This window comes from Lampris incognitus, chromosome 7, assembly GCF_029633865.1.
Source record: "Lampris incognitus isolate fLamInc1 chromosome 7, fLamInc1.hap2, whole genome shotgun sequence".
NCBI classification, from domain to species: domain Eukaryota; kingdom Metazoa; phylum Chordata; class Actinopteri; order Lampriformes; family Lampridae; genus Lampris; species Lampris incognitus.
The window spans coordinates 29150236-29177452 of record NC_079217.1 but is presented as its reverse complement, the minus strand read 5'-3'; the positions used below and the strand labels follow the sequence as shown (position 1 = coordinate 29177452).

The window sequence follows — 27217 nt, the reverse complement described above, 5'->3', positions numbered from 1 at the left end:
GAGACACAACTTTTCTTTTCTTTTGCAAGGAGGCCATCAAGAATTTGCTTCATAGTGAAGATACTGCGACACTTTCTGTGGTAGTAGATTGCTGGAATCTGTCCCTCAGGAATGTCTTTTGCCAGTTTCAAAACTGGTGCATGATTTCGTATCTGAGCTGCCCTGAGCAGAGTTCTCCATGAGTCGACACTTTGTAGTGAAACCAGCTTATCTGTATCATCAGAACAGTGGATAATGCACTCCACCCGTGGGCGCTTTGGTATTGGGTAAAAACTTGCTTGTTCACCAGTGGCCATATTCAGTCAGTTTTCACCTGCCACATACAAACAAATACATGTAACTTAGGTGTATGAACACTACTAAAACAAAGTTTACTTTGCTTCACCAGCGTCATATTACCATTATTTATCTTACATAGCCACAAATAGATACATTACCTAGTTGCTATGCAACAGCTGTATTTTGTCCACATGAGGCCGCTAAAATCAACACAAGATGAAAGTTCCTCGTAGCCACTTTAACTAATCATATTAACATATACATTAAAAGAACATGCTAACATTATGGGAAATTAGCTTACAATCTTCTCCAGAGTGAGACAAGAAGATAGATACCAGCTTCCTCTATATGTGTTTAGTAGAAAGCTATCTGGCTGCACGTTAGCCTAGCTTAGCACAATGAATGGAAGTACACAGTACTGGTTATACTTGGTTGTTGGCCAAATAAGAACTGTCCCAGAGTTTAAGCTAGGCTAATCAGTACCAGGGGTGTTGAAATGCTATATTTGTAAAAATCTGGGCAAATACACAATCGTGAGAGGCACAGAAACAGGTTTCCTGAAAGAAAAATGAAATAGCTGCTCATTTGGAAAGGTTATCATGTATTATTTTACTTCTGTTAGTGTACCAAATAAAATGGCACCAGTGAAGTTGTGTCACCTTGGGTGATATCGATATCTGGTCTGACCCATGGACTAACTGGCTTTGGTCTAGTTAGTTTCTTAGTAATAATGCCCTTCTAATTTAAGGTTCACAATCACCTCACACAATGAAATAGTATGGGTATATTATACATTTCCTGAATCTTTACAGTCCTGTGAGTATTCCAGTTTTTGTGTTTTGTGTCCCTGATATTCCTAGATGCCACAGGGCTAAAAGAAAGTATATAGTTTAGGCGAACATTGCAGAAAGATGTGTGTTATTGACGGGTTGAAGAGCTCAAGTGACCTCTATATTTGTGAGAAATATCCACAACAGGGCTTGAATGAAAGCTAAGAAGGTCCCCTTTAAAATGATACCAAAGACAATACTATAGAACATTGAAAAATGTCCTGACCATGAGGCTAAACCAGGATATGCACCAGCGTCTAAAATGCAATTTAGTTTAGGGGGTGGTTAACTTCATGAGCTGATAACTGTGATACAGCTGCCACTCAGGAATGGTTATCATACCAAAATATCATCTACAGACATGGATCCTTTCAAAAATTATAAGTAAGTTTTGCCACCTTGAGTGTACCGAAATAGGAAATTTTGGGCTCTGGCCCATGGACTAACAGAGATGGGGTTAGCCGAAACTGGCATACTTTTATTACTTGCTCGTACAACGGTCAAACACAGGAGGGCAATGAGCGACAAGAAAACGGGAAGTCCAAGGAAAAAAACTCACGGGTAACCAAACTGGGAACACGGCAGGATACTTCCACGGGGAAACTTTGCAAAGAAAACCATAAACCAAGGGCTGAGGTAAACTCAGAGAGAAAAGCACCGGAAGGGAAGAGTAACCACTACTGCGAGGAAGTTACGGCACGAATTTACAACGGGTGCTGGGAGACCAGCAAACTTAAGCCCAGCCCTGACGGCTAAGCCCGGCCCTGATGAGCTGATTGGCTGCCGGCGCGGGGTGGGCGGGCCACGGCACGGGGTGGGCGAGCCGTAACAAAATGGTCATTTTGGCAGATATCAATCAGGTTTCCAACCTAACCACAGTACTGAAACAGCTCTTATAAAAGTGTTAAATGATATACGGCTGAATACTGACTCAGATAAAATATCCGTTTTGGTTTTATTTGATCTCATTGCGGCATTTGACACTGTAGATCACAGAATACTGTTGGATAGGCTGAAACATTGGATAGGGCTTTCCGGAGCAGTTCTTAATTGGTTCAGGTCTTATTTACAAGACCGGCGTTATTTTGTCACCACTGGCAATTATGAATCCGATAGAGCGGCTATGACATGCGGAATCCCCCAGGGATCAGTTCTCTGACCTCCCCTGTTTAATCTGTACATGCTGCCTTTAGGCCAAATTCTTCAGAGAAACAACATGGATTACCATAGTTACGCAAATGATCAGATATATCTGGCTCTCTCACCCGATGATCTCAGCACAAGAGACTGACTGTGTCACTGTTTGGAGCCGATAAATAATTGGATCAGCCAAAACTTTCTTCTATTAAATAATGAAAAAAAAGAGATCATTGTGTTTAGCAAAAAAGAGAACTATTACAAATGATCAACTCAAGTCTTGAGCTCTAAAAACCAAAGACCAAGTCCGAAATCTTGGCGTTTTGATAAACTAAGATCTCAGGTTCACCAGCCATATCAAAGCAATCACTAAAACAGCCTTCTATTATCTTAAAAATATAGCTAGAATCAAGGGTTTGGTATCCCAAAATGACCAAGAGAAGCTCATCCATGCTTTTCTTTCCAGTAGAATTGATTATTGTCACAGTCTCTAAACTGGTTTTCCCAAAAAGACCACTAAACAGCTGCAGCTTATTCAGAATGCTGCTAGAGTTCTAACCAGGACCAAGAGAACAGGGCACATTACTCCAGTCCTGAAATCTTTATACTGGCTCCCAGTTATTTACAGAATCGATTTTAGAGCGCTGCTACTTATCTACAAATCACTGAATGGTGTAGGTCCAGAATACATAACTGACATACTTGAAGAGTATAAACTGGGTAGGGCTCTAAGATCCATGGACTCAGGTCAGTTAGTTCAGCCCGGAGTCCAAACCAAACATGGTGACGCAGCATTTAGCTGGTATGCTGCATGCAACTGGAACAAACTACCAGAAGATCTTAGATGTGCCCCAAATATATCAATTTTTAAATCTAAGTTAAAAACGTTTCTTTTTTCTTGTGCCTATGATTAAGCATTAAAACTTGCTCCTTATTCCTGCTGCACTTTAATTCTGGAAGGAGCTCCCTAATCACTCCCGGCGGGGAAGTGACTATGTTTTTGTTCTATTTTGGGTTTTTTTGGGGGGGGGGGGTTTGTACTTTGTATTTTCTTTTATAGTGGGCCTATCTTTTAATTATATTACCATTTTTAATTGCTATTTCAAAGTAGTTTATGTACTTTGTATTCTTTTAATTATATTTTTATATGATTTTTCCTATTTCTATTTACTTTTTTTAATTATATTTTATATGGTTGTTTCTTTTCTGTTTTCATTCATTCATTCATTCATATTCATCCACTTCTCCGGGGTCGAGTTGCCGTGGCAGTAAGCTAAGTAGGCCACTCCAGACGTCCCTCTCCCCAGCAACGCCCTCCAGCTCCTCCTGGGGGATCCCAAGACGTTCCCAGGCCAGAATGGACATGTAGTCCCTCCAGCGAGTTCTGGTCTACCGGAGGCATCCTAATCAAATACCCGAACCACTTCAACTGGCTCCGTTCGATGCGAAGGAGCAGCGGGTCTTCCGAGCTTCCTCCGGATGTCCAAGCTCCTTACCCTATCTCTAAGGCTGAGTCCAGACACCCTACGGAGGAAACTCATTTCAGCCGCTTGTATCTGTGATCTCACCCTTTCGGTCACTACCCAAAGCTCATGACCATAGGTGAGGGTTGGAACGAAGATTTTGAGAGTTTTTCTTTCCAGCTCAGCTCCCTCTTCACAACAACGGTCCGGTACAACGTCCGCATTACTTCTGAAGCTGCACCAATCCGCCGGTCAATCTCCCGCTCCATCCTACCCTCACTCGTGAACAAGACCCCGAGATACTTGGACTCCTTCACTTGAGGCAACAACTCATCCCCAGCCCAAAGGGAGAAATCCACCATTTTCAGGTAGGGAACCATGGTCTCGGACTTGGAGGTGTTGACTCTCGTCCCAGCCATTTCACACTCAGCTGCAAACCACTCCAGTACGCGCTGGAGGTTGAGTTCTGATGACGCCGATTTGCAGATTTCTCCTCTATAATATCAGGAGGATTCGCCCATTCCTCACCGACGAGATGGCACAGGTGCTCATCCAGGCTCTGGTCATCTCCTGGCTGGACTATGGCAACTCCCTCCTTGCTGGTGCCCCGGCGTCGGCCATCAGACCTCTGGAGCTTGTACAGAAGGCTGCAGCTCGTCTGGTGTTTAACCGCCCTAAGTTCTCCCACACAACTCCCCTTCTCATGTCCCTACACTGGCTCCCAGTAGCTACTCGCATCCAGTTTAAGACTGTGGTGCTAGCCTACAGGGCAGTGAAAGGAACATCTCCTTTCTATCTCCAGGCCATGGTCAAGCCCTACACCCCCGCCCGACCACTTCGCTCTGCTGCCTCGAGACGCCTGGTTGCTCCGTCGCTCAGAGGCCCTTGCTGCTGATCGACCCGGTCACGGCTCTTTTCTGTCCTGGCCCCACAGTGGTGGAATGAACTCCCCACTGATGCAGGACAGCGGAGTCACTGCCCATCTTTCGGGCCAGGTTGAAAACTCACCTCTTTAAGAACTACTACCCTGTTACTTGTTCTTAGCACTTATTGCATTCACTCATTTAAAAAAAAATCTCTTTCTTGCACTTTTACTTTGGCACTGGTTTTGCTCTTAGATGCTTGTTTAGATGCACTTATGACCTCTGATGACTAGTAGTTCTCCTGATTTCCTACGTTAAATGCACTTATTGTAAGTCACTTTGGATAAAAGCGTCAGCTAAATGACTGTTATGTAATGTAATGTAATGTAATGAAGCCAACAAAACCACATCATCTGCAAAAAGCAGAGACGCAATTCTGAGGTTCCCAAAATGGACACACTCCTCACCTTGGCCACGCCTTGAGATCCTGTCCATGAATACCACAAACAGAATCGGAGACAAGGTACAACCTTGGCAGAGTCTAACACCCAGCGAAAACATGTTTGACTTCGTGCCAAGAATGCGTGCACAGCTCTCACTTTGGTTATACAAGGACTGTATGGCTTGTAGCAACTGTCCCGGTACCCCATACTCCTGCAGTACCCCCCACAGAGTGCCCCGCGGTACATGGTCATAAGCCTTCTCTAAGTCCACAAAACACATATAGACTGGCTGGTCAAACTCCCATGCCCCCCTCAGCACTTCCGCAAGGGTAAAGAGTTGGTCCATTGTTCCATGGCCAGGACGGATTCTGCATTGTTCCTCCTGGAGCCGAAGTTCGACAATCGGTCGGAGTCTCCTTTCCAGCACCCTAGAGCAGACTTTCCCAAGGAGGCTGAGCAATGTGATGCCCCAATAATTGGAGCACACCCTCCGGTCCCCCTTTTTAACCACGACCCCAGACTGCCACTCCACAGGTACTGTCCCCGACCTCCATGTGACACTGAACAGGCGTGTCAGCCAAGACAGCACAACAATATCCAGGGCCTTCAGCATCTAAAGGTGAATCTCATCCACATCCGGTGCCTTGCCACCGAGGAGCTTCTTAACTACCTCAGAGACCTCTGCCAGGGATATGGGTGGGGCTTTCCCCGAGTCTTCAGACTCTGCCTCCTCCACTGAGGATGTGTTAGCCAGGTTCAGGAGCTCCACAAAGTGTTCTTTCCACCGCTTGACCACATCCCCAGTCTGGGTCAACAGTTCCCCTCCCCAGCTGAAACAGCCTGAGTCAAGCCCTGCTTCCCTTTCCTGAGTCGCCGGATAGTTTGCCAGAACTTCCTTGAGGCCAACTGAAAGTCCTTCTCCATAGCCTCGCAGAACTCCTCCAACACCCAAATTTGTCCTTCCATGACCGCCAAAGCTGCAGCCCTTCTGGCCTCCTGGTATCTGCCTGGTGCTTCAGGAGACCCCTGGGCCAACCAAGCCCAAAAGGCCTCCTTCTTCAGCTTGATGGCTTCCCTCACTGCCGGTGTCCACCAGCAGGTTCTTAGGTTGCCACCTCGACAGGCAGCAATGACCTTATGACCACAGCTCCTGCCTGACACATCTGCAATAGAGGCTTTGAACATGGCCCACTCAGACTCCATGTCCCCAGCCTCCCTCAGGATACACGAAACTCCAAGAATACCAGATACTCCAAACTAATATTCAGTGCATAAGCACACACAACAGTCAGAGCCTTCCCCCCCAGTGACTCACAGTCATACAGAGGTTACTCTCTCATTCCCCGGGGAGGTCTCCAACATGGCGCCGCTCCACCGGGGACTTGTGAGTATCCTCACACCCGCCCGGCGCCTTTCACCTTGGCCAACTCCGGAAAAGTAATGAGACCAGCCCCTCTCCAGGAATTTGGTACCAGAGCCCATGCTATGTCTGGACGGGAGCCCAAATAGACCTCTCGCACCAGCTCAGGCTCCTTCCCTGCCAGAGAGATGACATTCTATGTCCCGAGGACTAATCTTCGATGCCAAAAGTTGGCACGTCCCGTTCCCCTTTAGTTTGCCGCCCAGCCTACATTGCACCCTACCCCAATGCTCATCCTTTTCTTTTTTTATTTGTGTAAAGCACACTGAATTCCCCTGTGTACAAAATGTGCTATATAAATAAACTTTTTTGCATGCTTGCTTGCTTGCCTTTTTGGTTTCAGCCGGTCATTTGAATTCTTTTGAATGAACATCCGAAGGAAAACACTCTATTTGTCAGCTGTGTCTCAAAGACAGATTTTTCTTGAAATTAACTGTCTCTTTTTAGTAAGAAGAAAACCGATCTGTCCAAAATATTTTAGAAGGACTTAAAATCTACCCTATTGTGTTTTAAACTACCACCATAACTAAGGGAATATTCTCAAGGCAACTATTTAAGAGAGAATATTTTGAAAAGGGAATGCTAGAGAATTATAAATCTTGAACAAAGATTTACACTGGGGCGGCATAGTGTCCCAGTGGTTAGCACTGTCGCCTCACAGCAAGAAGGTCCTGGTTTCAAACCCTGGGGTTGTCTAACCTCGGGGTCATGGGGGGGGGTCATCCTCTGTGTGGAGTTTGCATGTTCTCCCCATGTCTGCGATGGGTTTTGTCCAGGTGCTCTGGTTTCTCCCACCATCAAAAGAAACATGCATATTAGGGTTGATACTCCTGTCTGTGCCCCTGACCAATGCAATGGGAAAAAAACTGGAGTTTGTCCCCAGGCACTGCATGAAGGTGGCAGCCCACTGCTCCTAGCTACACAGATCACTGCTAGGATGGGTTAATTTGCAGTAACTGAATTTCCCCAGGCCCTGTGATGGCCTGGCAGCCTGTCCAGGGTGTCTTCCTGCCTGCTGCCCAATGACTGCTGGGATAGGCTCCAGCATCCCCGCAACCCTGAGAGCAGGATAAGTGGTTTGGATAATGGATGGATGGATGGATGAATTTCCCCAAGGGGATTAATAAAGGAAACTTAAATCTCAAATCTAAATCTTAAACTTAAATATTCTATAGGCCGTAGGCACTTGACTCCATTATATCAATCAGTGAGTTATACAACTTTATAGCCAAGCAAGGTTGACCTTTCTGCACAGAGTTTTTCGGTGTTTTCATAACCTTGCATTCCAAATAATAACTGCTTTTCATTTATGAACACTTCCAACAACAAAAAAAGCAACAAAAAAAAGATTGTTTCACATTCTGGTTCTTATTCTGATCTGCCTGCATCATTCACTTGAGTCATGCATGTGTGAAAAAAACACAAAAAACTAAATCTCCCTGGAGAATTTTGTCGAGAGTAGTTAAGTGTCTGTGTGTGTGTGTGTGTGTGTGTGTGTGTGTGTGTGTGTGTGTGAGAGAGAGAGAGAGAGAGAACATGCCCCCGCTCTGTAACAAAGCAACCTGTTGTTTTGCTCAGGGCAGACGCCATTTTGTGCTAATACTGTGGATTCACATGTGCACATGTAATATATTTTGCACTGTTATTCGTGTAACATGTTTGATAGAGTTTAGTAACTTTTGGTGAATTCTATGAGAGTTTACTGAGCTTCAACTCTTTTTGGCTTGGAAGTAATATGAGAAAAAGTGAAAATTATCTCACGTAAATATTGTGATTATTGTGGCTTAAATATGGTGTGCACTGTCGACTTCTCTACTTACCTGTAGATATGTTATTTTGTAAATTGTTATATATTTGTGAAGAACTCATTCCAGTGAAATACTCTTTGAGGAAATCAGAATCAGAATACTTTATTAATCCCCGAGAGAAAATTGGGTAGAAACACCTGTCTTGTCACTTTCGTGACTCCTTTTTTAGGGGCGTAACACCAAAAGAATCACAGTTTTATGCAAAAGCTATACTACTACTACTACTACTAATTTCGGCTGCTCCCGTTAGGGGTCGCCACAGCGGATCATCCATTTCCATTTCTTCCTGTCTTCTGCGTCTTCCTCTGTCACACCAGCCACCTGCATGTCCTCCCTCACCACATCCATAAACCTCCTCTTTGGCCTTCCTCTTTTCCTCTTCCCTGGCAGCTGCATATTCAGTATCCTTCTCCCAATATACCCAGCATCTCTCCTCCACACATGTCCAAGCTATCTCAATCTTGCCTCTCTTGCTTTGTCTCCAAACTGTCCAACCTGAGCGGTCCCTCTAATATAATCGCTCCTAATCCTGTCCTTCTTCGTTACTCCCAGTGAAAATCTTAGCATCTTCAACTCTGCCACCTCCAGCTCCACCTCCTGTCTTTTCGTCAGTGCCACTGTCTCCAAACCATATAACATAGCTGGTCTCACAACCATCTTGTAAACCTTCCCTTTAACTCTTGCTGGTACCCTTCTGTCGCAAATCACTCCTGACACTCTTCTCCACCCACTCCACCCTGCCTGCACTCTCTTCTTCACCTCTCTTCTGCACTCCCCATTAATTTGGACAGTTGACCCCAAGTATTTAAACTCAAATGCCTTTGTCACCTCCATTTCTTGCATCCTGACCATTCCACTGTCCTCCCTCTCATTCACACATAGGTATTCCATCTTGCTCCTACTGACTTTCATTCCTCTTCTCTCCAGTGCATACCTCCACCTCTCCAGGCTCTCCTCAACCTGCACCCTACTCTCGCTACAGATCACAATGTCATCCGCGAACATCATCGTCCATGGAGACTCCTGCCTGATCTTGTCCGTCAACCTGTCCATCACCATTGCAAACAAGAAAGGGCTCAGAGCTGATCCTTGATGTATTCCCACCTCCACCTTGAACCCATCTGTAATTCCAACCACACACCTCACCATTGTCACACTTCCCTCATACATATCCTGCACCACTCCTACATACTTCTCTGCAACTCCTGACCTCCTCATACAATACCACACCTCCTCTCTCGGCACCCTGTCGTATGCTTTCTCTAAATCTACAAAGACACAATGCAACTCTTTCTGGCCTTCTCTATACTTCTCAATCAACATTCTCAAAGCAAACATCGCATCTGTGGTACTCTTTCGTGGCATGAAACCATACTGCTGCTCGCTGATCATCACCTCTCCTCTTAACCTAGCTTCTATTACTCTTTCCCAAATCTTCATGCTGTGGCTGATCAACTTTATACCTCTGTAGTTGTTACAGTTCTGCACATCGCCCTTGTTCTTGAAAATCGGTACCAGTATGCTTCTTCTCCACTCCTCAGGCATCCTCTCACTTTCCAAGATTGTGTTAAACAATCTAGTTAAAAACTCCACTGCCATCTCTCCTAAACATCTCCATGCTTGCACAGGTATGTCATCAGGACCAACTGCCTTTCCACTCTTCATCCTCTTCATAGCTGCCCTAACTTCCCCCTTGTTAACCCACTGAACTTCCTGATTCACTATCCCTACATCATCCAACCTTCTCTCTCTCTCATTTTCTTCATTCATCAGCCCCTCAAAGTACTCCTTCCACCTTCTTAGCACACTCTCCTCGCTTGTCAGCACATTTTCATCTCTATCCTTGATCGCCCTAACTTGATGCACATCCTTTGCAGCTCAGTCCCTCTATCTAGCCAATCGGTACAAGTCCTTTTCTCCTTTTTATGCAAAAGCTATGCAAACCAGAAAAACCACTTCTGCTGGGTGTCTGCTTGACTGCCACGCAGTGTAAAATACAGACTCCACTTTTCCCAGAAGCAACAGCAGGTAAGGAACTCTTTGCTAAAATATCTCAGTTTGGTTTTAGTGATCTAAAGCGATAAATATATGGATTCCGATCTTAATTTTAAAAAAAAAACTCTGCAAATGAACTCTAATTTTAGCTTGGCTTTTCAAAATGGGTTGCCTCTACCACACAAGAGAAGTTTGAATAGTGACCAGAACATTTTTGGTCACACAGCAATACACTTATTTGACTTTCAAATAGTTTTCGAGCTTTCTAGCATTCAGTTGTCTTATGTGGCAAAACTCATCATTTGACACTTATTGTGTACTATTAAAAAGCAAACCTATTTGCAAGTAAAATTGAATGCCTATCTGGGCATCACATCAGGCAAAAAAAACAACTCTTAATTTATAAAGATCACCTTAATTAAAGTGTTACCTAAATTGTCTGTTCAACTGTGAAACTATTTATATGTTCATTTGATTATCTTTTCAACAGAAGTGTATCTGATATCATTAGAAGTTTAAGTCATGGCGTCTGGATCCAGGCATGGAGACAGCATTTCTACATCTGGTAAACAACGAACCTTTACATCATCACTATATATGATATCTCATAATACCTCCATAGACAAAAGGTTTTTGTTAGTATTTTATCAGCACAACCGGGGACGACGAGGGCCTTATGATTCCTGAGGCCAGGGACTCCGTGATGTAACTGCGCATAGTCTCTTTCTCCGGGACCAACAGGTTATACAACCAACCGGTGGGAAGGGAAGGGCGGCCCCAGGAAGGAGGTCTATGGCGCAATCATAGGGACGGTGAGGGGGAAGTGAAAGTGCACTGTCTTTGCTAGACATGGGAGCTAAATCGTGATAAACAGAGGGTACACCAGTGAGATCCGGGGGAGAGAGCACGGGACTGGGGCCACTGGACGGAGAGAGAGTGGAGTGAAGGCAGTTGGCATGACACGCAACGCTCCAACCCAATATCTGCCCAGTGGACCATGAGATGTGGGGATCGTGTCTCTCCAACCAAAGTCTACCTAAAACTAGGGGCACTGTAGGGGCGTGCAAGACCAAAAACTGCGCAGTCTCTACGTGATTATCTGAAAGAGTGAGCATGAGAGAAGCTGTGCTGTGCGTAATCCTACTGAGTGAACGACCGTCTAAGGCTTGGGCTGTGAGGGGAGTGTCAAGGGGGACGAGTGGAATGCCAGCTTACCAGGCCAGTGAGATCAAGCCCTCGTCTGCCCCCGAATCTAACAGTGTGCTGATTGAAAATGATTCCTTACCCCAGGTGAGAGTGGCAAGAAAAAATCGGTTGTGCTCTTCTTTGGACTGGGGCAGGGTGGTCAAGCTCACTAGGACCCCCCCCCCACCGCCCCCACCAGTGAGCCTGGGCTTTTGGGCGAGTCGGGCAGGCTCGGATGTAGTGGCCCGACTTCCCACAGTAGAGGCAGAGTCGGTCACGCATCCTCTGCTCCCGCTCCTCCAGTGGAAGCTGTGACCGACCCAACTGCATAGGCTCCTTCTCCGACCTAGATACAGATGATGCCAGGGGTTGCATGGAGTATTGAGAGGGCGGAGAGTGGCTGTGGGACACTGGAACAGGGGGCCCGCTGGTAGTGCGGGTGAGGGTAGGTCTATGGGAGGCTCCAGTGCGTTGAGCGCGCTCCAGACGCCGCTCCCAAAACCGTTCGTCCATCTGGAGAGCGAGGTTGATGAGCTCGCTAAAGGAAGAGGGCCGGTCTCTAACAATGAGATCCTTGATGGAATCGCTAAGCCCCCTCCTGTATGCACTCTTAAGTGCTGTGTCACCCCACCCACTGTTAGCCGCCAGTATACTAACCTCCAGGGTGTAGTCTGCCACTGACCTAGCTCCCTGTTGGATCGAATGGAGGCGGCTAGCTGTGTCTTCCCCGTCAGCTGGATGATTGAACACTAAAAGGAATTCGCAGCGGAAGGCATCATAGTCGGTGGAGAACGGTTTGTGATGGCCAACCGCCGCCATAGCCCATCTGAGGGCTCTGCCAGATAACAGGGATATCACCAGGGCTACCTTAGCCTCCCCCGTCCTATACCTGGCTGGCTGGTGTTTGAACAGGAGCTCACACTGACCGAGGAAACCTCTGCACTGTTCAAACTCCACACCAAAGGCTTTAGGACAGGGGAGGTTAGGCTCAACACGGGGATCATGATACGGCTGACCGGAGGGACTGGGAGCTGGAGCTGGGGTGGGGCCAGAAACTAGGGTCAGAGCAGGATGATCAGGATGATCAGATGTGCCTGATTGATGATGGCAAACACCTGATGCAGCGCAGCACTCGTCTCCTCTGAGCGTGAACCGAGCGCTCGGATGTTCTCGGCACGTCAGAGCTGGAGGAGTGGCTTGCACGTGCTGGCGAGGCAGCTCAGAGCGGTGAAACCACAACAACTAGTTTGTTTGAAGCATATAGAGACTTTAACTGTCAGCGATACATCCATCCATCGTCTTAACCGCTTATCCTGCTCTCAGGGTCGCGGGGATGCTGGAGCCTATTCCAGCTGTCATTGGGCGGCAGGCCGGGACAGGCCCTGGACAGGCCGCCAGGCCATCACAGGGCCCACACACACACCCATTCATTCCTAGGGACAATTTAGTACCGCCAATTCACCTGACTCACATGTCTTTGGACTGTGGGAGGAAACCGGAGCCCCCGGAGGAAACCCACGCAGACACGGGGAGAACATGCAAACTCCACCCAGAGGAAGACCTGGGATGACCCACCAAGGTTGGACTACCCCGGGGCTCAAAATCAGCAATACATAGCTGACCTTAACCTTTAACCTAATTCTAATCCTAACCCTAACACCCTTGAGGAATTGAAAACAGGCCAAATTGTGTTCACTCTTATGGTCAGAATCACGATATCACAAATATCACTGAACATGAATACACACACACACACACACACACACACACACACACACACACACACACACACACACACACACACACACACACACACACAGTGGTAAATTGTTAAAGTAAATTCTGTTGGAGTAAAAGTAGACATTATATTTAGAAAATATGGTGAAGTAAAAGTTGCCCAAGAACAAGTTGACTTTGTCATGGTGTTATAGCTAAGTATCAAATTATTTTTACGTTTTACACTATTGATCAACAGTACAACATTAACACAATTGCAACCTATTCTTACATTTTACGCCCTGTGTTTTAATATGAAATATCAACTGCTTTGTGCTTTATGTTATTACCTTTTTATTTTTTCATTCAAAAAAATAATAATCATCTCTGATAGGACAATAAAGTCAAGTCAAGTCAGTTTTATTTGTATAGCCCAATATCAAAGCTAAATGGATTGATCTTTAACATTAACATAGATTTATGGGTGTTTGTTGCAGCTGACAGACATACTGCCTGGTTTGCTGTCACAACCAGGTAATCTCAAAGTCTAATGATCATCATAATTTTTCCCACTAGACAGAGTCATTGCCTTCACTGCCAAGCTGAACATCGATGACAGCTACCCATGTCACTCTGGTGTCCTGAAGTTAACCAACATCCTGGTCAATGAGGGAACTGCTTACAGTCCTTGTACTGGCATCTTCACCTGTCCTCTGGCTGGCTTCTATCACTTTGCTGTGCACATGTCTGTGTATGGAAAGGCTCAGTGTGTCATATTGAAGAATAATGAGAAGGTAGTCTCAATGTATCACACTAGTCTACCAGATAAATGTAGCCAAGTAGCCAGCATCAGCAGTGTGGTCCAGCTTTCTCAAAATGATGAGGTGTGGGTCAATGTTTGCGGTCCAGGTCGAAATGATATCTTTGCAACAGAAGATAATGATACAGTCTTTGTTGGGTTTTACCTAGGGAAGTAGTGCTACAACAATTTGTTGATAAACTGATTAGCCAAATCAACAGAAAATTAATCGATCATAATTTTGGTAATTGATTCATCATGTAAGTGATTTGTCAAGTAAAAATACCAAAATGTTTGGTGGTCACACCTTCTTAAATGCTAAGATTTATTTCTAACAATTTATAGACTAAATGAGTACTCAATGAATCAAAAAAGTAATCGATAGATTAATCAATAATGACAATAATTGTTAGATGCAGCTCAAGTTTCAGTGTCATTACTACCAATTACGTCCCTGTGCTTTCCTTGTAATACTTACCTCTTTAATCCAATATTAAAATATCTAATCTGATAAATTTGTTTAAAATTGAGTTAATTGTGTGATAAAATGCAAACATCTTTCTGTTAAACTGAACTGTTCTCTCTCTCGTATCAGTCACATGGAAATGTGCAAAAGAATTAATTACATTTGTTTTGTGTGTGTGTGTGTGTTTGTGTGTGTGTGTGGGGGTGGGTGGGTGGGTGGAGGGGGTGTTTTATTCTTGTAAATGCTAGGGGAAACAGTCCCTATGTGTATCACATAGTTTTGAGTTCAGGTAAATGGGCAGTAATGCAAGGCCAGGCTGGCACAGTCACGGTCAGGAAGACTAACGTGCGGATAGTGTGCATCATGTAATACCATAATGCCTCCCTCAAAAAAATCTCAACACACATGAGACTGAAGAAGTCACATAGATGAGTGATGAAACGTTCCTCCCGCTAAACGTTGTATACAGATGAACTGATTCAACTTTCTGTGATGTCCTTACCTGGATTATTGAGCATGCATTAAGACATTGCAACACACAGTTGAACTTCTCCTGTTTTTGTTCCATCACCCTAAAAATGTCCCCTCCACCTTCAGCTCCTTTCCTCCAGGACCCTGAAATAAATCTCAATACTACCTAATGCTGAAGGAGAGAGAAGCTGCTGAGGATACAAATCTGTATCCTAGCCAGTAAGTGTTGTGGCTGTGATCACACACGGAATCTGACATCATGCCAAAAATTAGAAACATGAAGGATGAAGCCTGAATGTAACCTTTAGCGGTTACAATAAGGCTTGTTTCGCCAAAAAGGATTATCGAGTATCACAAATCTTATGTAAGATGCCTTCTCAAGATTGCAGGCAATAACATATGTTTTATGGTTTCAACTGCAATAGGTTTATCTTTCAATGGACTAAAACTGTTGCAAGGATTTTAATGCTCATGACACACTTTAGGGTGGTAGTAGGTTAGAAGATATACAATATATGGACCAGCCTTGGTATCAAAACTGAAATTTCAAATATCAATCAATATAAAACAAAACATAACTAAATGTAACTAAATAACCAACTATTAAAAACCTAAATATTTTGACAAAACTTTCCATTGTTCCAGCAATTATCTGAAAAATGTTCACTTCTGATCCACCACTTTTTTTAGATACTTAGAGATCTGTTGCTTCATTGGTAATAAATTCCCTCAGTTTCTTCATCAGCCCAATGTCACATCACTGGAAACATTTCTTGTATCTATGCCCACTTTGAAGAGAAAGACGTTCTGTAATTATAACAAAATTCACTTTATGACTTGGCCCCCTAGAATCCATAAAAGCCCTGTGTCATGCCGAGCAGGAACTGAGGACCCAAATGCAGACAGCGGAGTCAGGTTGGGATAGCACAATGATTTAATGGTGTAGGAGTTCAAAAGTCCACACAACAGGCAAGGTACAAACGACAAGGAAGGTGACAAGACATGAAGCACCTGGCTAACACAAGCCAACATAACAATCTGACAAACAGTGCAGCCAGGGGGAATATAACTGCTGGGGAGCCAACCAGGGAAATGGAGAACAGGTGAGTAAAGCAGGGGTAGGAGCAGAAATAGAAAGACCGGTGAGCCTTAAAAATGAAACAGGAATCCTAGATAACAATCATGACACCCTGTGGAAAATTTATCTGAGGGAGGACACCTCTGAGAAACTTTGAAAAAAAGGTTCTTTACAGGATGTGCACATCATTGATTGACATAAAATATGGCATAACCCAGTGCAAAATTACTCATCATACTCACTTCACGAACATCAGACTCTTTAAGATCAATAAAGATATGAAGCTAACATGCATCACGGAAAGTTAAATCAGTTCATCTGGACATGCTTGTTGAGAGAAATGTTTTATCATTCATCTAATAAATTATCTCAAAATAAAAAAAGTGACTTCTTCAGTCTCAACTGCCTGCAGGTATCCCACCCTTATATCACCACTGTATTGTCTGTAAGGGTGGGGATACCTGCAGTCAGTTGAGACTGAAGAGGTCACTTAGATGAGTGATGAAGCTTTTCTCTAAATAAATGTGTCCAGATGAACTGATTAAACTTTCTGTGATTTCCTTACCTGAATTATTGAGCATGCATAAAGACTAACATATGAACGGTGCCATATGACGCCAGTGACACATGGTTACATGTTTTGGTCTTGTCCATCTCTGCAAACGCTCTGAACAGACATTTTTGACCACTGTTGGGGATAACTGGTAAATTGGTTAGACCTTATGATAGCGTTGTTGTTTTGTTGCATTGACAGACAGACAGAGCCAGCACTAACAATTTTCAATAGCACTGTCAATACTGGTTTATCCAACAGATCCATTATTAGCTGCGGTTGTCGTGCTATGCTAAAATCACAGAGTGCCAAGACCAGCCTGTCATGTTTTAAACCTTTACATCAGTGGTTCTCAACCCAGTCCTCAGGGACACCCTGTACTGCTGGCTTTCTATTCTACCAGGTAGTTAATTACATTCATCTCTTGTGTCAGGTAACTTTCCTTTATTAATCCCCTTGGAGAAATTCATTTACTACAAATTAACCTATCCTACCTGTGATCTGTGTAGCTAGGAGCAGTGGGCTGCCTCTTTCATGCAGTGCCCGGGGACCAACTCCAGTTCTTTTCCCATTGCCTTGGTCAGGGGCACAGACAGGAGTATAAACACTAACATGCATGTTACTTTTTGATGACGGGGGGAACCGGAGCACCCGGAGAAACCTACCACAGACACGGGGAGAACATGCAAACTCCACACAGAAGGGACCTGGGATGACCCCCAAGGTTGGACAACCCCAGGGTTTGAACCCAGGACCTTCTTGCTGTGAGGCGACAGCACTAACCACTAGGACACTGTGCCACTGTGATTAGATGGTATTCCAGCCATCTAATCACAACAGGTGATTTGATTGTGAAAAACTTCAATAAACAAATTTGTTAAAAAACAGAATAAGGCATTAAAGTCTGAAGAGTAATCCATGAAGCAAAGCAAGCAAGTGTGCATGCATTTTGAGAGACAATTGGACAATCAAATCCAATTGATCAAATATAGAGATTGTAAATAACAGTGAATATGAGAGAAAAAGCACAAATAATTATTAAGGTTCACAGTTATAGTTTATCAGAGGAAAGGAAACAGGGATGAAAGAGAATGAGCATCCTGGGATACCAGAAGAGGGAGAATTCAAAATATACGTATGCTGGATGCAGGCCCGTAGCCAGAAACATATTTTGGGGGGGGGGGTCGGGCAACACTGCCGAAAGCTACCGGTAAATAACATTCCCACACTGTATACTATAGTCTAATACCCAACCGTACGGTAAATGTCAACGTATTAATGGCCCATAGATAATCATCAATGCATTAATAAATAAAAGTGGGTCTTACCTTATAAAAGCAGGTCCAATCGTCTTTTTTGTCTGCAAAAGATGTCCAGTACCTCTTCCGGCGTCACCACAATGTCTCTGTGCTCCGAGAGCAATGTCAGTCCATTAAGCCGTCTTTCCGTCATTGTACTGCGCATTTTGTCCCTGATCCTTCCCAGACGGGAAAAACTTCTCTCGACATGGGCACTGGTGACAGGAAGCGTGGTCAAAACGCGGAGAAGCTTGAAGATGCTTGGAAACAACTCACTGTTACAGGCCTTTAATGCCTCAATGGCATTTTGTGGAACATAAGTTGCATCTTTCCATTTATCCCGCCAGGTGTCAATTTCTGACTTTACAACTTCCAGATGCGGTGACACTTCATCAGGATACAGGTTGGAGAGCGCTTGAGCTGAGCTGTCGTTCAGCATGCTGACCTTAGATGGCAGTAAGGAGCAGAGGTTGGAGATCACATTTCTGTGTTTGCTGAAGCATTCCTTCATCTGTGATGAATAAAAGTCAAGCATGACTATGAAAAGCTCTTGCCTTCAATGGATCCTCATTGCAGTCCATGCCTCTTCGTGGTCGAAATTCAACCCCATACTTGGCTGCTTGGGAAGAGGTCTTTTGGAAAATCTGCCTGAACTCCATCTCAGAGTTAGCTCTCATCTCATCTACCTGCTTAATAACAGCATCAGCAGCTGAAACGCAACTCACCAAGTCAAAATTTTCCTTCTGAAGGAAGGTGGACAGGTGGTAGGTTTTTGCAAGCATCTTCTCACTCACATTCATGGACAGCATGAATTCTGCATTGTCAATTGAATTAAAGAGCTGAGTGGCTTTGACAGATGTGTCTCCTGTGAAGGTTTCACTGATTTTCTGCAGGTTGGATCGCACAGGGTCTAAAAGCTCGTTGAATGTAAATATTGCGTCGTGGCGTTCGACCCATCTCGTTACACACAACTTCGTCAGTCGCGTTTTCTTGCAGTCGGGTAAAAGACGTTCCGTCTCGTGTCGCAGACTGCATGCAGACCGCAAAGCCGAATCATGGAAAAAAGTGCAGATTTCCGAGACAATTCCAAAGCAATTTCGCACCATTTGTACAGTGCAGCAATTGTTTAGGACCAAATTCAAACTGTGGCTGGCACAGTGCACATAAACTGCTTGCTTGTGCTTCTCTTTGATTTTAGCTTGGGCACCATTTAAACGGACACTCATGGCAGATGCGCCGTCGTATCCCTGGCCACGTAAAAACTGTAAATCAACGCCTGCATTTGTCAACTGACTTTCGATTGAATTGGCGATTGCCTCCCCGGTTAACTTCTCGACATCAACAAAGGACAAAAAATCCTCTCTGATGCTATATTGGCTGTCATGCTGGTTCACATATCTGACACAGACAGAAAGCTGCTCCCGCCCTGAAACATCTTTCATTTCATCTGCCAACACAGCGAAACACTGCGCGGAGTTTACTTTCTGCACCAGTTTGTTTGTTATCACATCTCCAATTATGCCGATTATTTCATTTTGTACATCAGGACTGCAGTAGCTAGCGTTTGCTGCACATTTACTCAAGTGTTGTAACAGTACTGTGTCGCCAGATGTAGCCCTAAACCTGAGTAAAGCCCTGAAATTTCCGTCATTGTGAGTTGGCTCATTCAATGTCACTGGTCCTGAATCAATATCACCTCTCAGGGCGAGTTCTTGGCGACCGCTAAAAATCAACGTTGCAATGATGCTTTTGAGTTTTTCTCTGTTTTCTTGGACTCGCTTTTTTCTCTCAGAAACTAGCCTCAGTGAAATTGCATCCATTTTATTGTTGAGAACCATTTGGAAATTGTCCGCTTTCAAACATGCATCCTTGTAATATGCCTTTTGTGTGTGGTCTTTGAACGTCTCTAAAGCATGTTTCCAGTCTGAGAAGTGGACATTAATTAGCTTGCCAGCTTTTCTGTGCCCTCCCTTGCCCACATGCTCGACTGCAAACGCAACACAGTGCTTACAAAAACAACCTTGTTGAGTATACTAGCCAGCTAAACTGGTCAATCCAATGACGTTGGAAACGTAGTTTACCTCCTAGTTTTGTAGGGAATGTTTGTCCGATATTGGCCGTCCAGTCCAGTGAGTATATTTCTCTTCTCTGTTCGTCTGATATTTTCCCACCAATATAATCCGCAAAGTCGTGTGAAAACGTTTCCGAGGTAAAGGACGGCGGGTCTGCTAAATCTGGCTCCGTTTCCGAGGAGGAGGGCAGTGGGTCTGCTAACACTTGCTCCGGAAAATCGGTAACGTTAGTGACCAGATCATCTGTAATGTTCTTTTTTTTGAGTCGGGACACGTTGAACCAAATAATCACTGATTTTACGAATATTAACTTTACTGCTCTTGCCTGATTTACAGGTAACTTTCGGCGGCTCCATTGCTTTTGAAAAGCAAACTATAGATCGACCATTTAGCTAGCATAACCAGTGGCAGGTTGCTTAACTGACTCGTCAGACCCCTGAGCCAATCAAAAGCGTGTGATTTTATTTGTTTTACGAAACAGACCAATAAGATACATCATGTTTGGAAACAAATTAACTGACAGGTTTAACGCCTGTCAGTCACGATAGATGCAGTGTATGAGTAGGCTAGAGGGGCGGGGACAAATAATCAAAACGATAACTAAATAATTATTGGTGCCATTTCAGACGGGCCGTGGGGTTTCGGGGGGGGGGTCAGACACGAAAACCACCTACCTGGCTTCGTGCCTGGCTGGGTGTCTCATTTCCATTGGAGGACATGAAAAAGTGCAATCACTAAGTCAAGAATAACAAATTGACTAAGTATAATGAAGTATCTTGATCAAGATGGGCTAAGAAAGTTACTGAACTTCTGTAATAAAGTATGAAAAAAGTGAAAGCTACCAGTGACATGGAAGGAAGCAACAATAAGCGAAAGACCCAGAAATGCCTGCAAATTATCATCCAGTAGCTCTAACATCCCATCTATATAAAGCTATGTAGCAGATGATCACAAAAATTGCACTATTTTTTGTAAAGTCTGGGCCTGTCATAATAATATCAAGGTGGATTTAAGAGAGGAAGAGGAACAATGGATTCAGGTAATAACGTTAGAAACTGAAACAAGGAAAACTCAAGTGAATGAAGAATTGGTAATAGCAGTATTTTTGATGTAGCGAAAGCTCATGATATGAGGAAGGAGGGACTCCTATTTAAATTGAACATGTGGATTAATGGGAAGACCTTCACTTGGATAAAGGACCATGTTTGCTAGAGCAATAGTGGACGAGGAATTATTCACTGGGAATGAAGATATGAATGGTATGCCACAGCAGCATCATCAGCCCCTTATTCTTCACCATTATGGGTTTTTTCCTTTTTTTAAGCCTGGTATAGGCATGTCTCTGTGGAAAATATGCACCACAGCTTGGGCTCTATGGGTCAGAGACATGGACAAAAATGATAGTTGAGGACACAACAGCCTGTTTCTTAAAACAAAGACATTAAAAGCCAGAGATTAAAACTGTTGGGGCTGTTGCTCTGTCATTAGCTTAGCTACAGTAAAGGACGAGTTTAACGCCACCACAGTCAAAGAAGGTTGAATCAGTTCATCTGGATACAACGTTTATTGACAGATGCTATATATATATATAGAGAGAGAGAGAGAGAGAGAGAGAGAGAGAGAGAGAGAGAGAGAGAGAGAGAGAGAGAGAGAGAGAGAGAGAGAGAGAGAACGAGAGCGAGAGAGGGTAAATGACTGCTAAATTACTTTGATATTGTTCGACCAGTGGTGTGTAAAAACGAGGCATACTCCAAGTTAACAGTTAATAGGCTTTAGTGTCGAACTGTAAGTATCTGTAACGGTATGAACATTTCATATCATGATTATAGTGACCAAAATTATCACGGTTATCAGTATTATCGCAGTATTGTTAAAATGTGCTGAAAATGTTCAAAAAGTACTGATACACACACGGAAATCATTTCACCAAGTTTTATTTTGAAAACCAAAAATAAAATTAGCAGCAATATGCACTTTTTGTTTGCATAAACATTCAAATAATATAAATAACATTCCTTATGTAAACATATGAAAGAAACCATACAAATGTGCATTAAAGATGTCACCATGTGGCCATGAGAGGTAACTGCACTTTTGCACATTGCAAATAATAAAACAGCAACCAAAAAGACATTTCTTCGCATTTTAACAAGCTTTGGATATAATCTGCATTAGGAATACTGTTTTGGTATAGATAAGCATATGAAACAGTTTTATTTAGCTCAGTGCTCATGTTGAACATTAGCGCTACTGTCACTTTAAGAAGATCGCAAATTTCTGTGTACGTGAACCAGAAAGCGTCTAGATTTGTGAGTGTTGAGTCGGCGGTGATTTTGGAGACTGAAGCTATACAGTTTTCTTACCGTAGCCGTAGTAATAATGTGGCAGTAATAGCCAGCCTTAGTTATAGTTTAGGAAATTATTATTTGATTACTCCTGTATGAAGATTTCGCTGTGGAACCGGAATAAATTTTCGTTTTGTTATCTTTTCACACCAGAGTCCTGTGGAGGTTTTTTCCTTGCTTTTCCTTAAGAACGTACTACGCACGAGTAGCTAACTTTAGCCAGTGGAACGGACCGTCGGCCCTCACAAAGAGTAACGTTTGGTAACTGTCACAGCCTCTCGCCCTTGACATCAAATCGATCGCCCTCACAGCCTCTCACCCTTGACATCAAAGCGATCGCCCTTGACACCTGCTGACCCCCCCCCCCTTCACCCCAGTACACCAGCTGGCCATCAAAGCAATCGCTGCTCTCCCTTGACATCAAAGCGATCGCCATCACCCTTAAAAAGCCTCCACTGTGGTCCAGTCTTCGCTGGAACGTCGCCATTCATGGACTTCTGTCTGCCTGTCTACCTGCCACTGAGCCAACTCCTGCTCTACCCCTGAGATCGGTCACTTCAATAAAGACTTGATTTCCTCCCTTACCTGGTTGTCCCGTCTGCTTTTGGGTTCTTTCCTGATAAGTGACAGTACGTTCCAGCCACTATGGACCCAGCAGACCATTCCACCACAGACCTGGCCACGGTCTGCCAGGCTGTAGCCAACCAGGAATCGGTCCTCGGCCAGCACAGCCAGGTGCTACAGGGGATGGCTGACGCCCTCCGTGGGCTCAGCTCAAAGATCTCCGGAATCCAGACCCAACTTAGTGCCTCCGCTAGCCCGGGATCCGCCCCTCCAGCTCCGCCACCCCCAGCGCCATCAACTTCGGCTAAGGAACCATGGGTTGCCCCGCCCGATAAGTATGATGGAGATTTTGGACTTTGTCGCCCTTTTTTGATGCAGTGTGAGATTGTGTTTAACCAGCAGCCCCAGTCATATTCCACGGATGGAGCCAAAGTCACTTACATCATGGGTCTTCTCCGGGGAAGCGCTCGGGATTGGGCTACTGCGGGGTGGGAAATGCGGGCCTCCACTTCCTCATCCTACGCTGAGTTCACCACTGCTTTTCGCCAGGTTTTTGATCATCCCGTGCGGGGAAAGGATGCTTCAAAAAGACTGATCTCTCTCCGCCAGGGTTCCCGCCGCGTTGCCAACTACTCAGTTGAGTTCCGTACGCTATCAGCGGAGAGCGGATGGAACAACGAGTCCCTCCAGGCCGGGTTTTCCAACGGGCTAAGCGAATCCATAAAGGACGAATTGGTTTCCTACCCCGAGCCTGGAGGGCTGGAGGAATTGGTTACCCTGGCCATTCGTGTGGACAACCGTCTCCGGGAGCGGAGGAGAGAGAGGACGCGCCGCTTTCCTGGTTACTACAACTTTCCACGGGCCACACCTCCAAACTCTGGGGGCCGAGCTCGCTCGACTGAGGCTGACGTCCTCCGAGAAAGCCCGAGGCGTGACTCTTCCCCAGCTTCGGAGCCGATGCAACTCGGCCGCTTCCGGCTCAACCCGGAGGAGCGTCAACGCCGCATCACCGAGAACAGCTGCTCGTATTGTGGTCAGCCTGGTCACTTTCTCGCCTCCTGCCCTCACCGTTCCATCAAACTAGCAGGCTCACGAGGGAGGGGGAGGATCCTCGTGAGCCCAACTGTCTGCCCTCTGTCTCCTCGTCCACGTACCCAGTTGCAAGCTACCACCAGTTTTAAAGGTCAGTCCACTAAACTTTTGGCTTTAATTGACTCTGGAGCTGATGAAAGCTTTTTGGATGTGTAACGGGGGCAGCCCTATGCTGTTCTATGCTGGTCAGCCTGCTGCACGCCCGTCACTCTCATCAGTAGCTCTGCGTTGTGTTCTATTTTCGGTGGGGTCCCAGGTGTTGTGGGGGCCCTCAGTTTCTCATCATCATCATCATCATCATGATCAAAGAAGGAGGGGGGGACACACAGGACTCTATTTGGCCCACCTTGCCATTTATTTTGGTTTCAAACTCTTCGACAAACGTCCAGTCCTCCAGCGGGAGCGGTGTTTCTTACGGACGTGGGGGTCGAAGTTCAACCATTACCCGGACTTCACTCGTGTGCGTTAGAAGGAGAAACCGTCCACGGGACTCCGATGTAAGAAAGGATAAACAAGTATTTTATCCCACAGCTTGCAGTATCTTCTTACAGGGATACTCAAAGTTACGTTCTCCTCAACCAGCAAAAAAAAAACTGTCCTACGGTAAGAAACACGTGTGGCTCGGCTCGATTGCTGCTTGAGACTCCTCCCACAAAACAAAATGGCCTCTCCCGCGTTCCCTCTTCCGTGTACCCACAAGACCTCTCTCTTAAAGCGACAGTACACGTATATGACGGTCGTTGTAAAACATATATAAAAGTAAATAATGACATAAAATAAAATGTAGTAAACACAAATAACAGCACACAGACAGGATTTGGTGATATTTCATACTCAAACAAAATAAAATAAAAACATTAATTTTAACCTGGTTACATTCACCCCTCCTGAAATTCACCAACATCCTGACAGCAGGATAAAAAGAGAAAGAGGAAAGGAAAAGCCCATCACTGACTACTGGCACAAGCGAAAAGAAGGACCTAGTCCTCCAGTCAACTTATGAGCTACCTCGGTTACGAGGTTCAGAAAATAATGAGGTTGATCAAGTCTCAGTATTCCCCTAGATCAATGTGACGCCTGATACGCCACACCATGCACTTGGCCCAAAACAACCCTGTCTGATAGACACCTAATAACTCACATTAAACTAGTTTGAATGACTCCAACCTCAATCAAAGTTCAAACCCTCACACTCCGTAGAAATGGCATCTGAGCCATAGATTCTATTAACCTGTTCACTGACCTCACCACCCTCCCTGTGCGTGTCCTAACCCGACCATCGCTCTCTACTTGTGTGCGTGAGACAGTGCGAGCTGCAACATCTGTATCGAGTGAGTGTGGTGCTTCTGTGTGCGAATCAGTGTGAGATATAACACCTACATCGAGTGAGTGTGATGCCTCTATGTGTGGTGCATGTGTGTTGGGTGGAGACTGAGCAGTGGCCCCCACAGGACTGACTACCAGACTAGACGGAATGAACTCTCCCGCTTCTGCCCACTCAGATCTAGGCGAGTCTCCAAGTGATGAGACTGCTAGCCCCACTGCATCCCCTGAGACCGTCAGGACATCTGCACTGTCCTCCTCATCGGACTCTGCGCAGTCAAACAACTGACTGGTTGTACTGGACTCCTCACCCTGATCTAACTCAGGAAGGGGCAAGAAGTTGACCTCCAACAAACGGTTCCTGTGCACCACCCTGGTGTGCCCCTCTGCATCCTGAATCTTGTAGACGTGGATATTGGGGTTGACACCGACAACCGTGTACACTCCGTTCTCCCATTTGTCAGCCAACTTTCTCTTCCCTCGCTCACTCTGGTTCGCAACCAAAACACGATCCCCGACAGACAGGACAGTGCCCTTGGCATGTCTGTTGTACTGTCGCGCCTGATGCTGCTGCTCAGCCGTGGAGTGCTTCTGAGCGATCTCCATTGCACTCCTTAGACAGGAAAGCAGAGACTGAGCATAAGAGTCATAATCAACAACGTGAGGGTCATGCAAAACCTGCCTGAACATAACATCCACCGGCAGTCTTGGGACACGCCCATACATCAGGAAGAAAGGCGCGTAACCCGTGGTCTCGTGAACAGTGGCATTGTACGCGAGCGTGAGAGAATGGATCTGCTGAGGCCACTGTTGCTTCTGCTGAAGCGGAAGGGAACGGAGCATATTCCCCATCGTGCGATTAAACCGCTCTGTCCCGCCATTACCCATAGGATGGTAGGCCGTCGTGTGGGACTTCGCTACACCCGCCAACCTGAGAAGCTCTGCAATCAGGTTGCTCTCAAAGTTTGTGCCCTGGTCAGAATGTATTCTCTCCGGAAACCCGTAAACACAGAATACATGATCCCAGAGTTTCTTGGCGACCTGCTTCGCTGTCTGATTGGCGCAGGGGAACGCGTGAGCAAGCTTAGTGGAGTGGTCAGTAACCACTAGGACATCGACCGACCGCTGCTTACTGTCCTCAGCGGACCAGAAATCCATACACACAAGCTGCATCGGTGCGGAGGTTTTAATGCTCTCCAGGGGCGCGCAAGCAGCTGGCTCTGGGGTCTTCCCAAACACACATCTCCGACAGCATCTGACATATGCTCTGATATCCCTCTCCATGTCAGGCCAATAAAAACGCTGCCTTGCAAGAGAGAGAGTACGGTCCTGGCCCTGATGACCAGCGTGATCGTGGATGCCAGACAGTGCCTTGTCTTTCAGACTCAGAGGTAAAACATACTGAGACCTCCTCTGCTTGGACACTGGGTCCTTTGTCACCCTGTACAAGACACCATCATTGACTTCCAACTTCTCCCACTGTTTCAGCAGCCTGAGGACCTTCTGGTCAGCACCATGCCTCTCACGTCTCAATGGCCGCTTCCGAACAGCGACAAAGGGCAACACCTTGGAGATGCAGGGGTCCTGCTCCTGACTCAACCTGAGCTCCTCGGTGGATAACATTGGCAGTGTATCCTGACCACCCGACAGATGCTGAACGTGCTGGACCAAACTGAGTGCTGTGAATACTGATGCATCAGGCCAGTCACATTTGGCTTGACAAAAAGCCCTGACCTCAGCTGCATCACAAGCAAACCCAGATCGCGCACTACTCACTGTTTGGGACTGGCAACTGAGTCTGAAAACATCCTGCACAGAGTCCCCCTCAACCCCGTCGGCTTCCTGAACAAGGGCCGGGTAGGGCTCCCTAAGTAGCCTCTGACTGACGGGCTTGGAAAAAGGGTCGCGACTCAAGGCATCCGCCACCACGTTTTTCTTCCCTGGCAGGTGTTTGAGATCGAAAGTGTAAGACGCCAACTTAGACACCCAGCGGATCTCACACGCATCAAGCTTCGGC

General features: G+C 45.5%; 1 long non-coding RNA gene across 1 annotated transcript; it reads left to right on the top strand.

The window, feature by feature from the left end:
* The first annotated feature begins 10258 nt into the window (after positions 1-10258).
* Positions 10259-13869, top strand: LOC130115450 (uncharacterized). Its single transcript, XR_008810497.1, has 3 exons — positions 10259-10271; positions 10729-10803; positions 13716-13869. It is a non-coding gene; the product is annotated as an uncharacterized LOC130115450 (long non-coding RNA).
* Positions 13870-27217: the final 13348 nt, after the last annotated feature.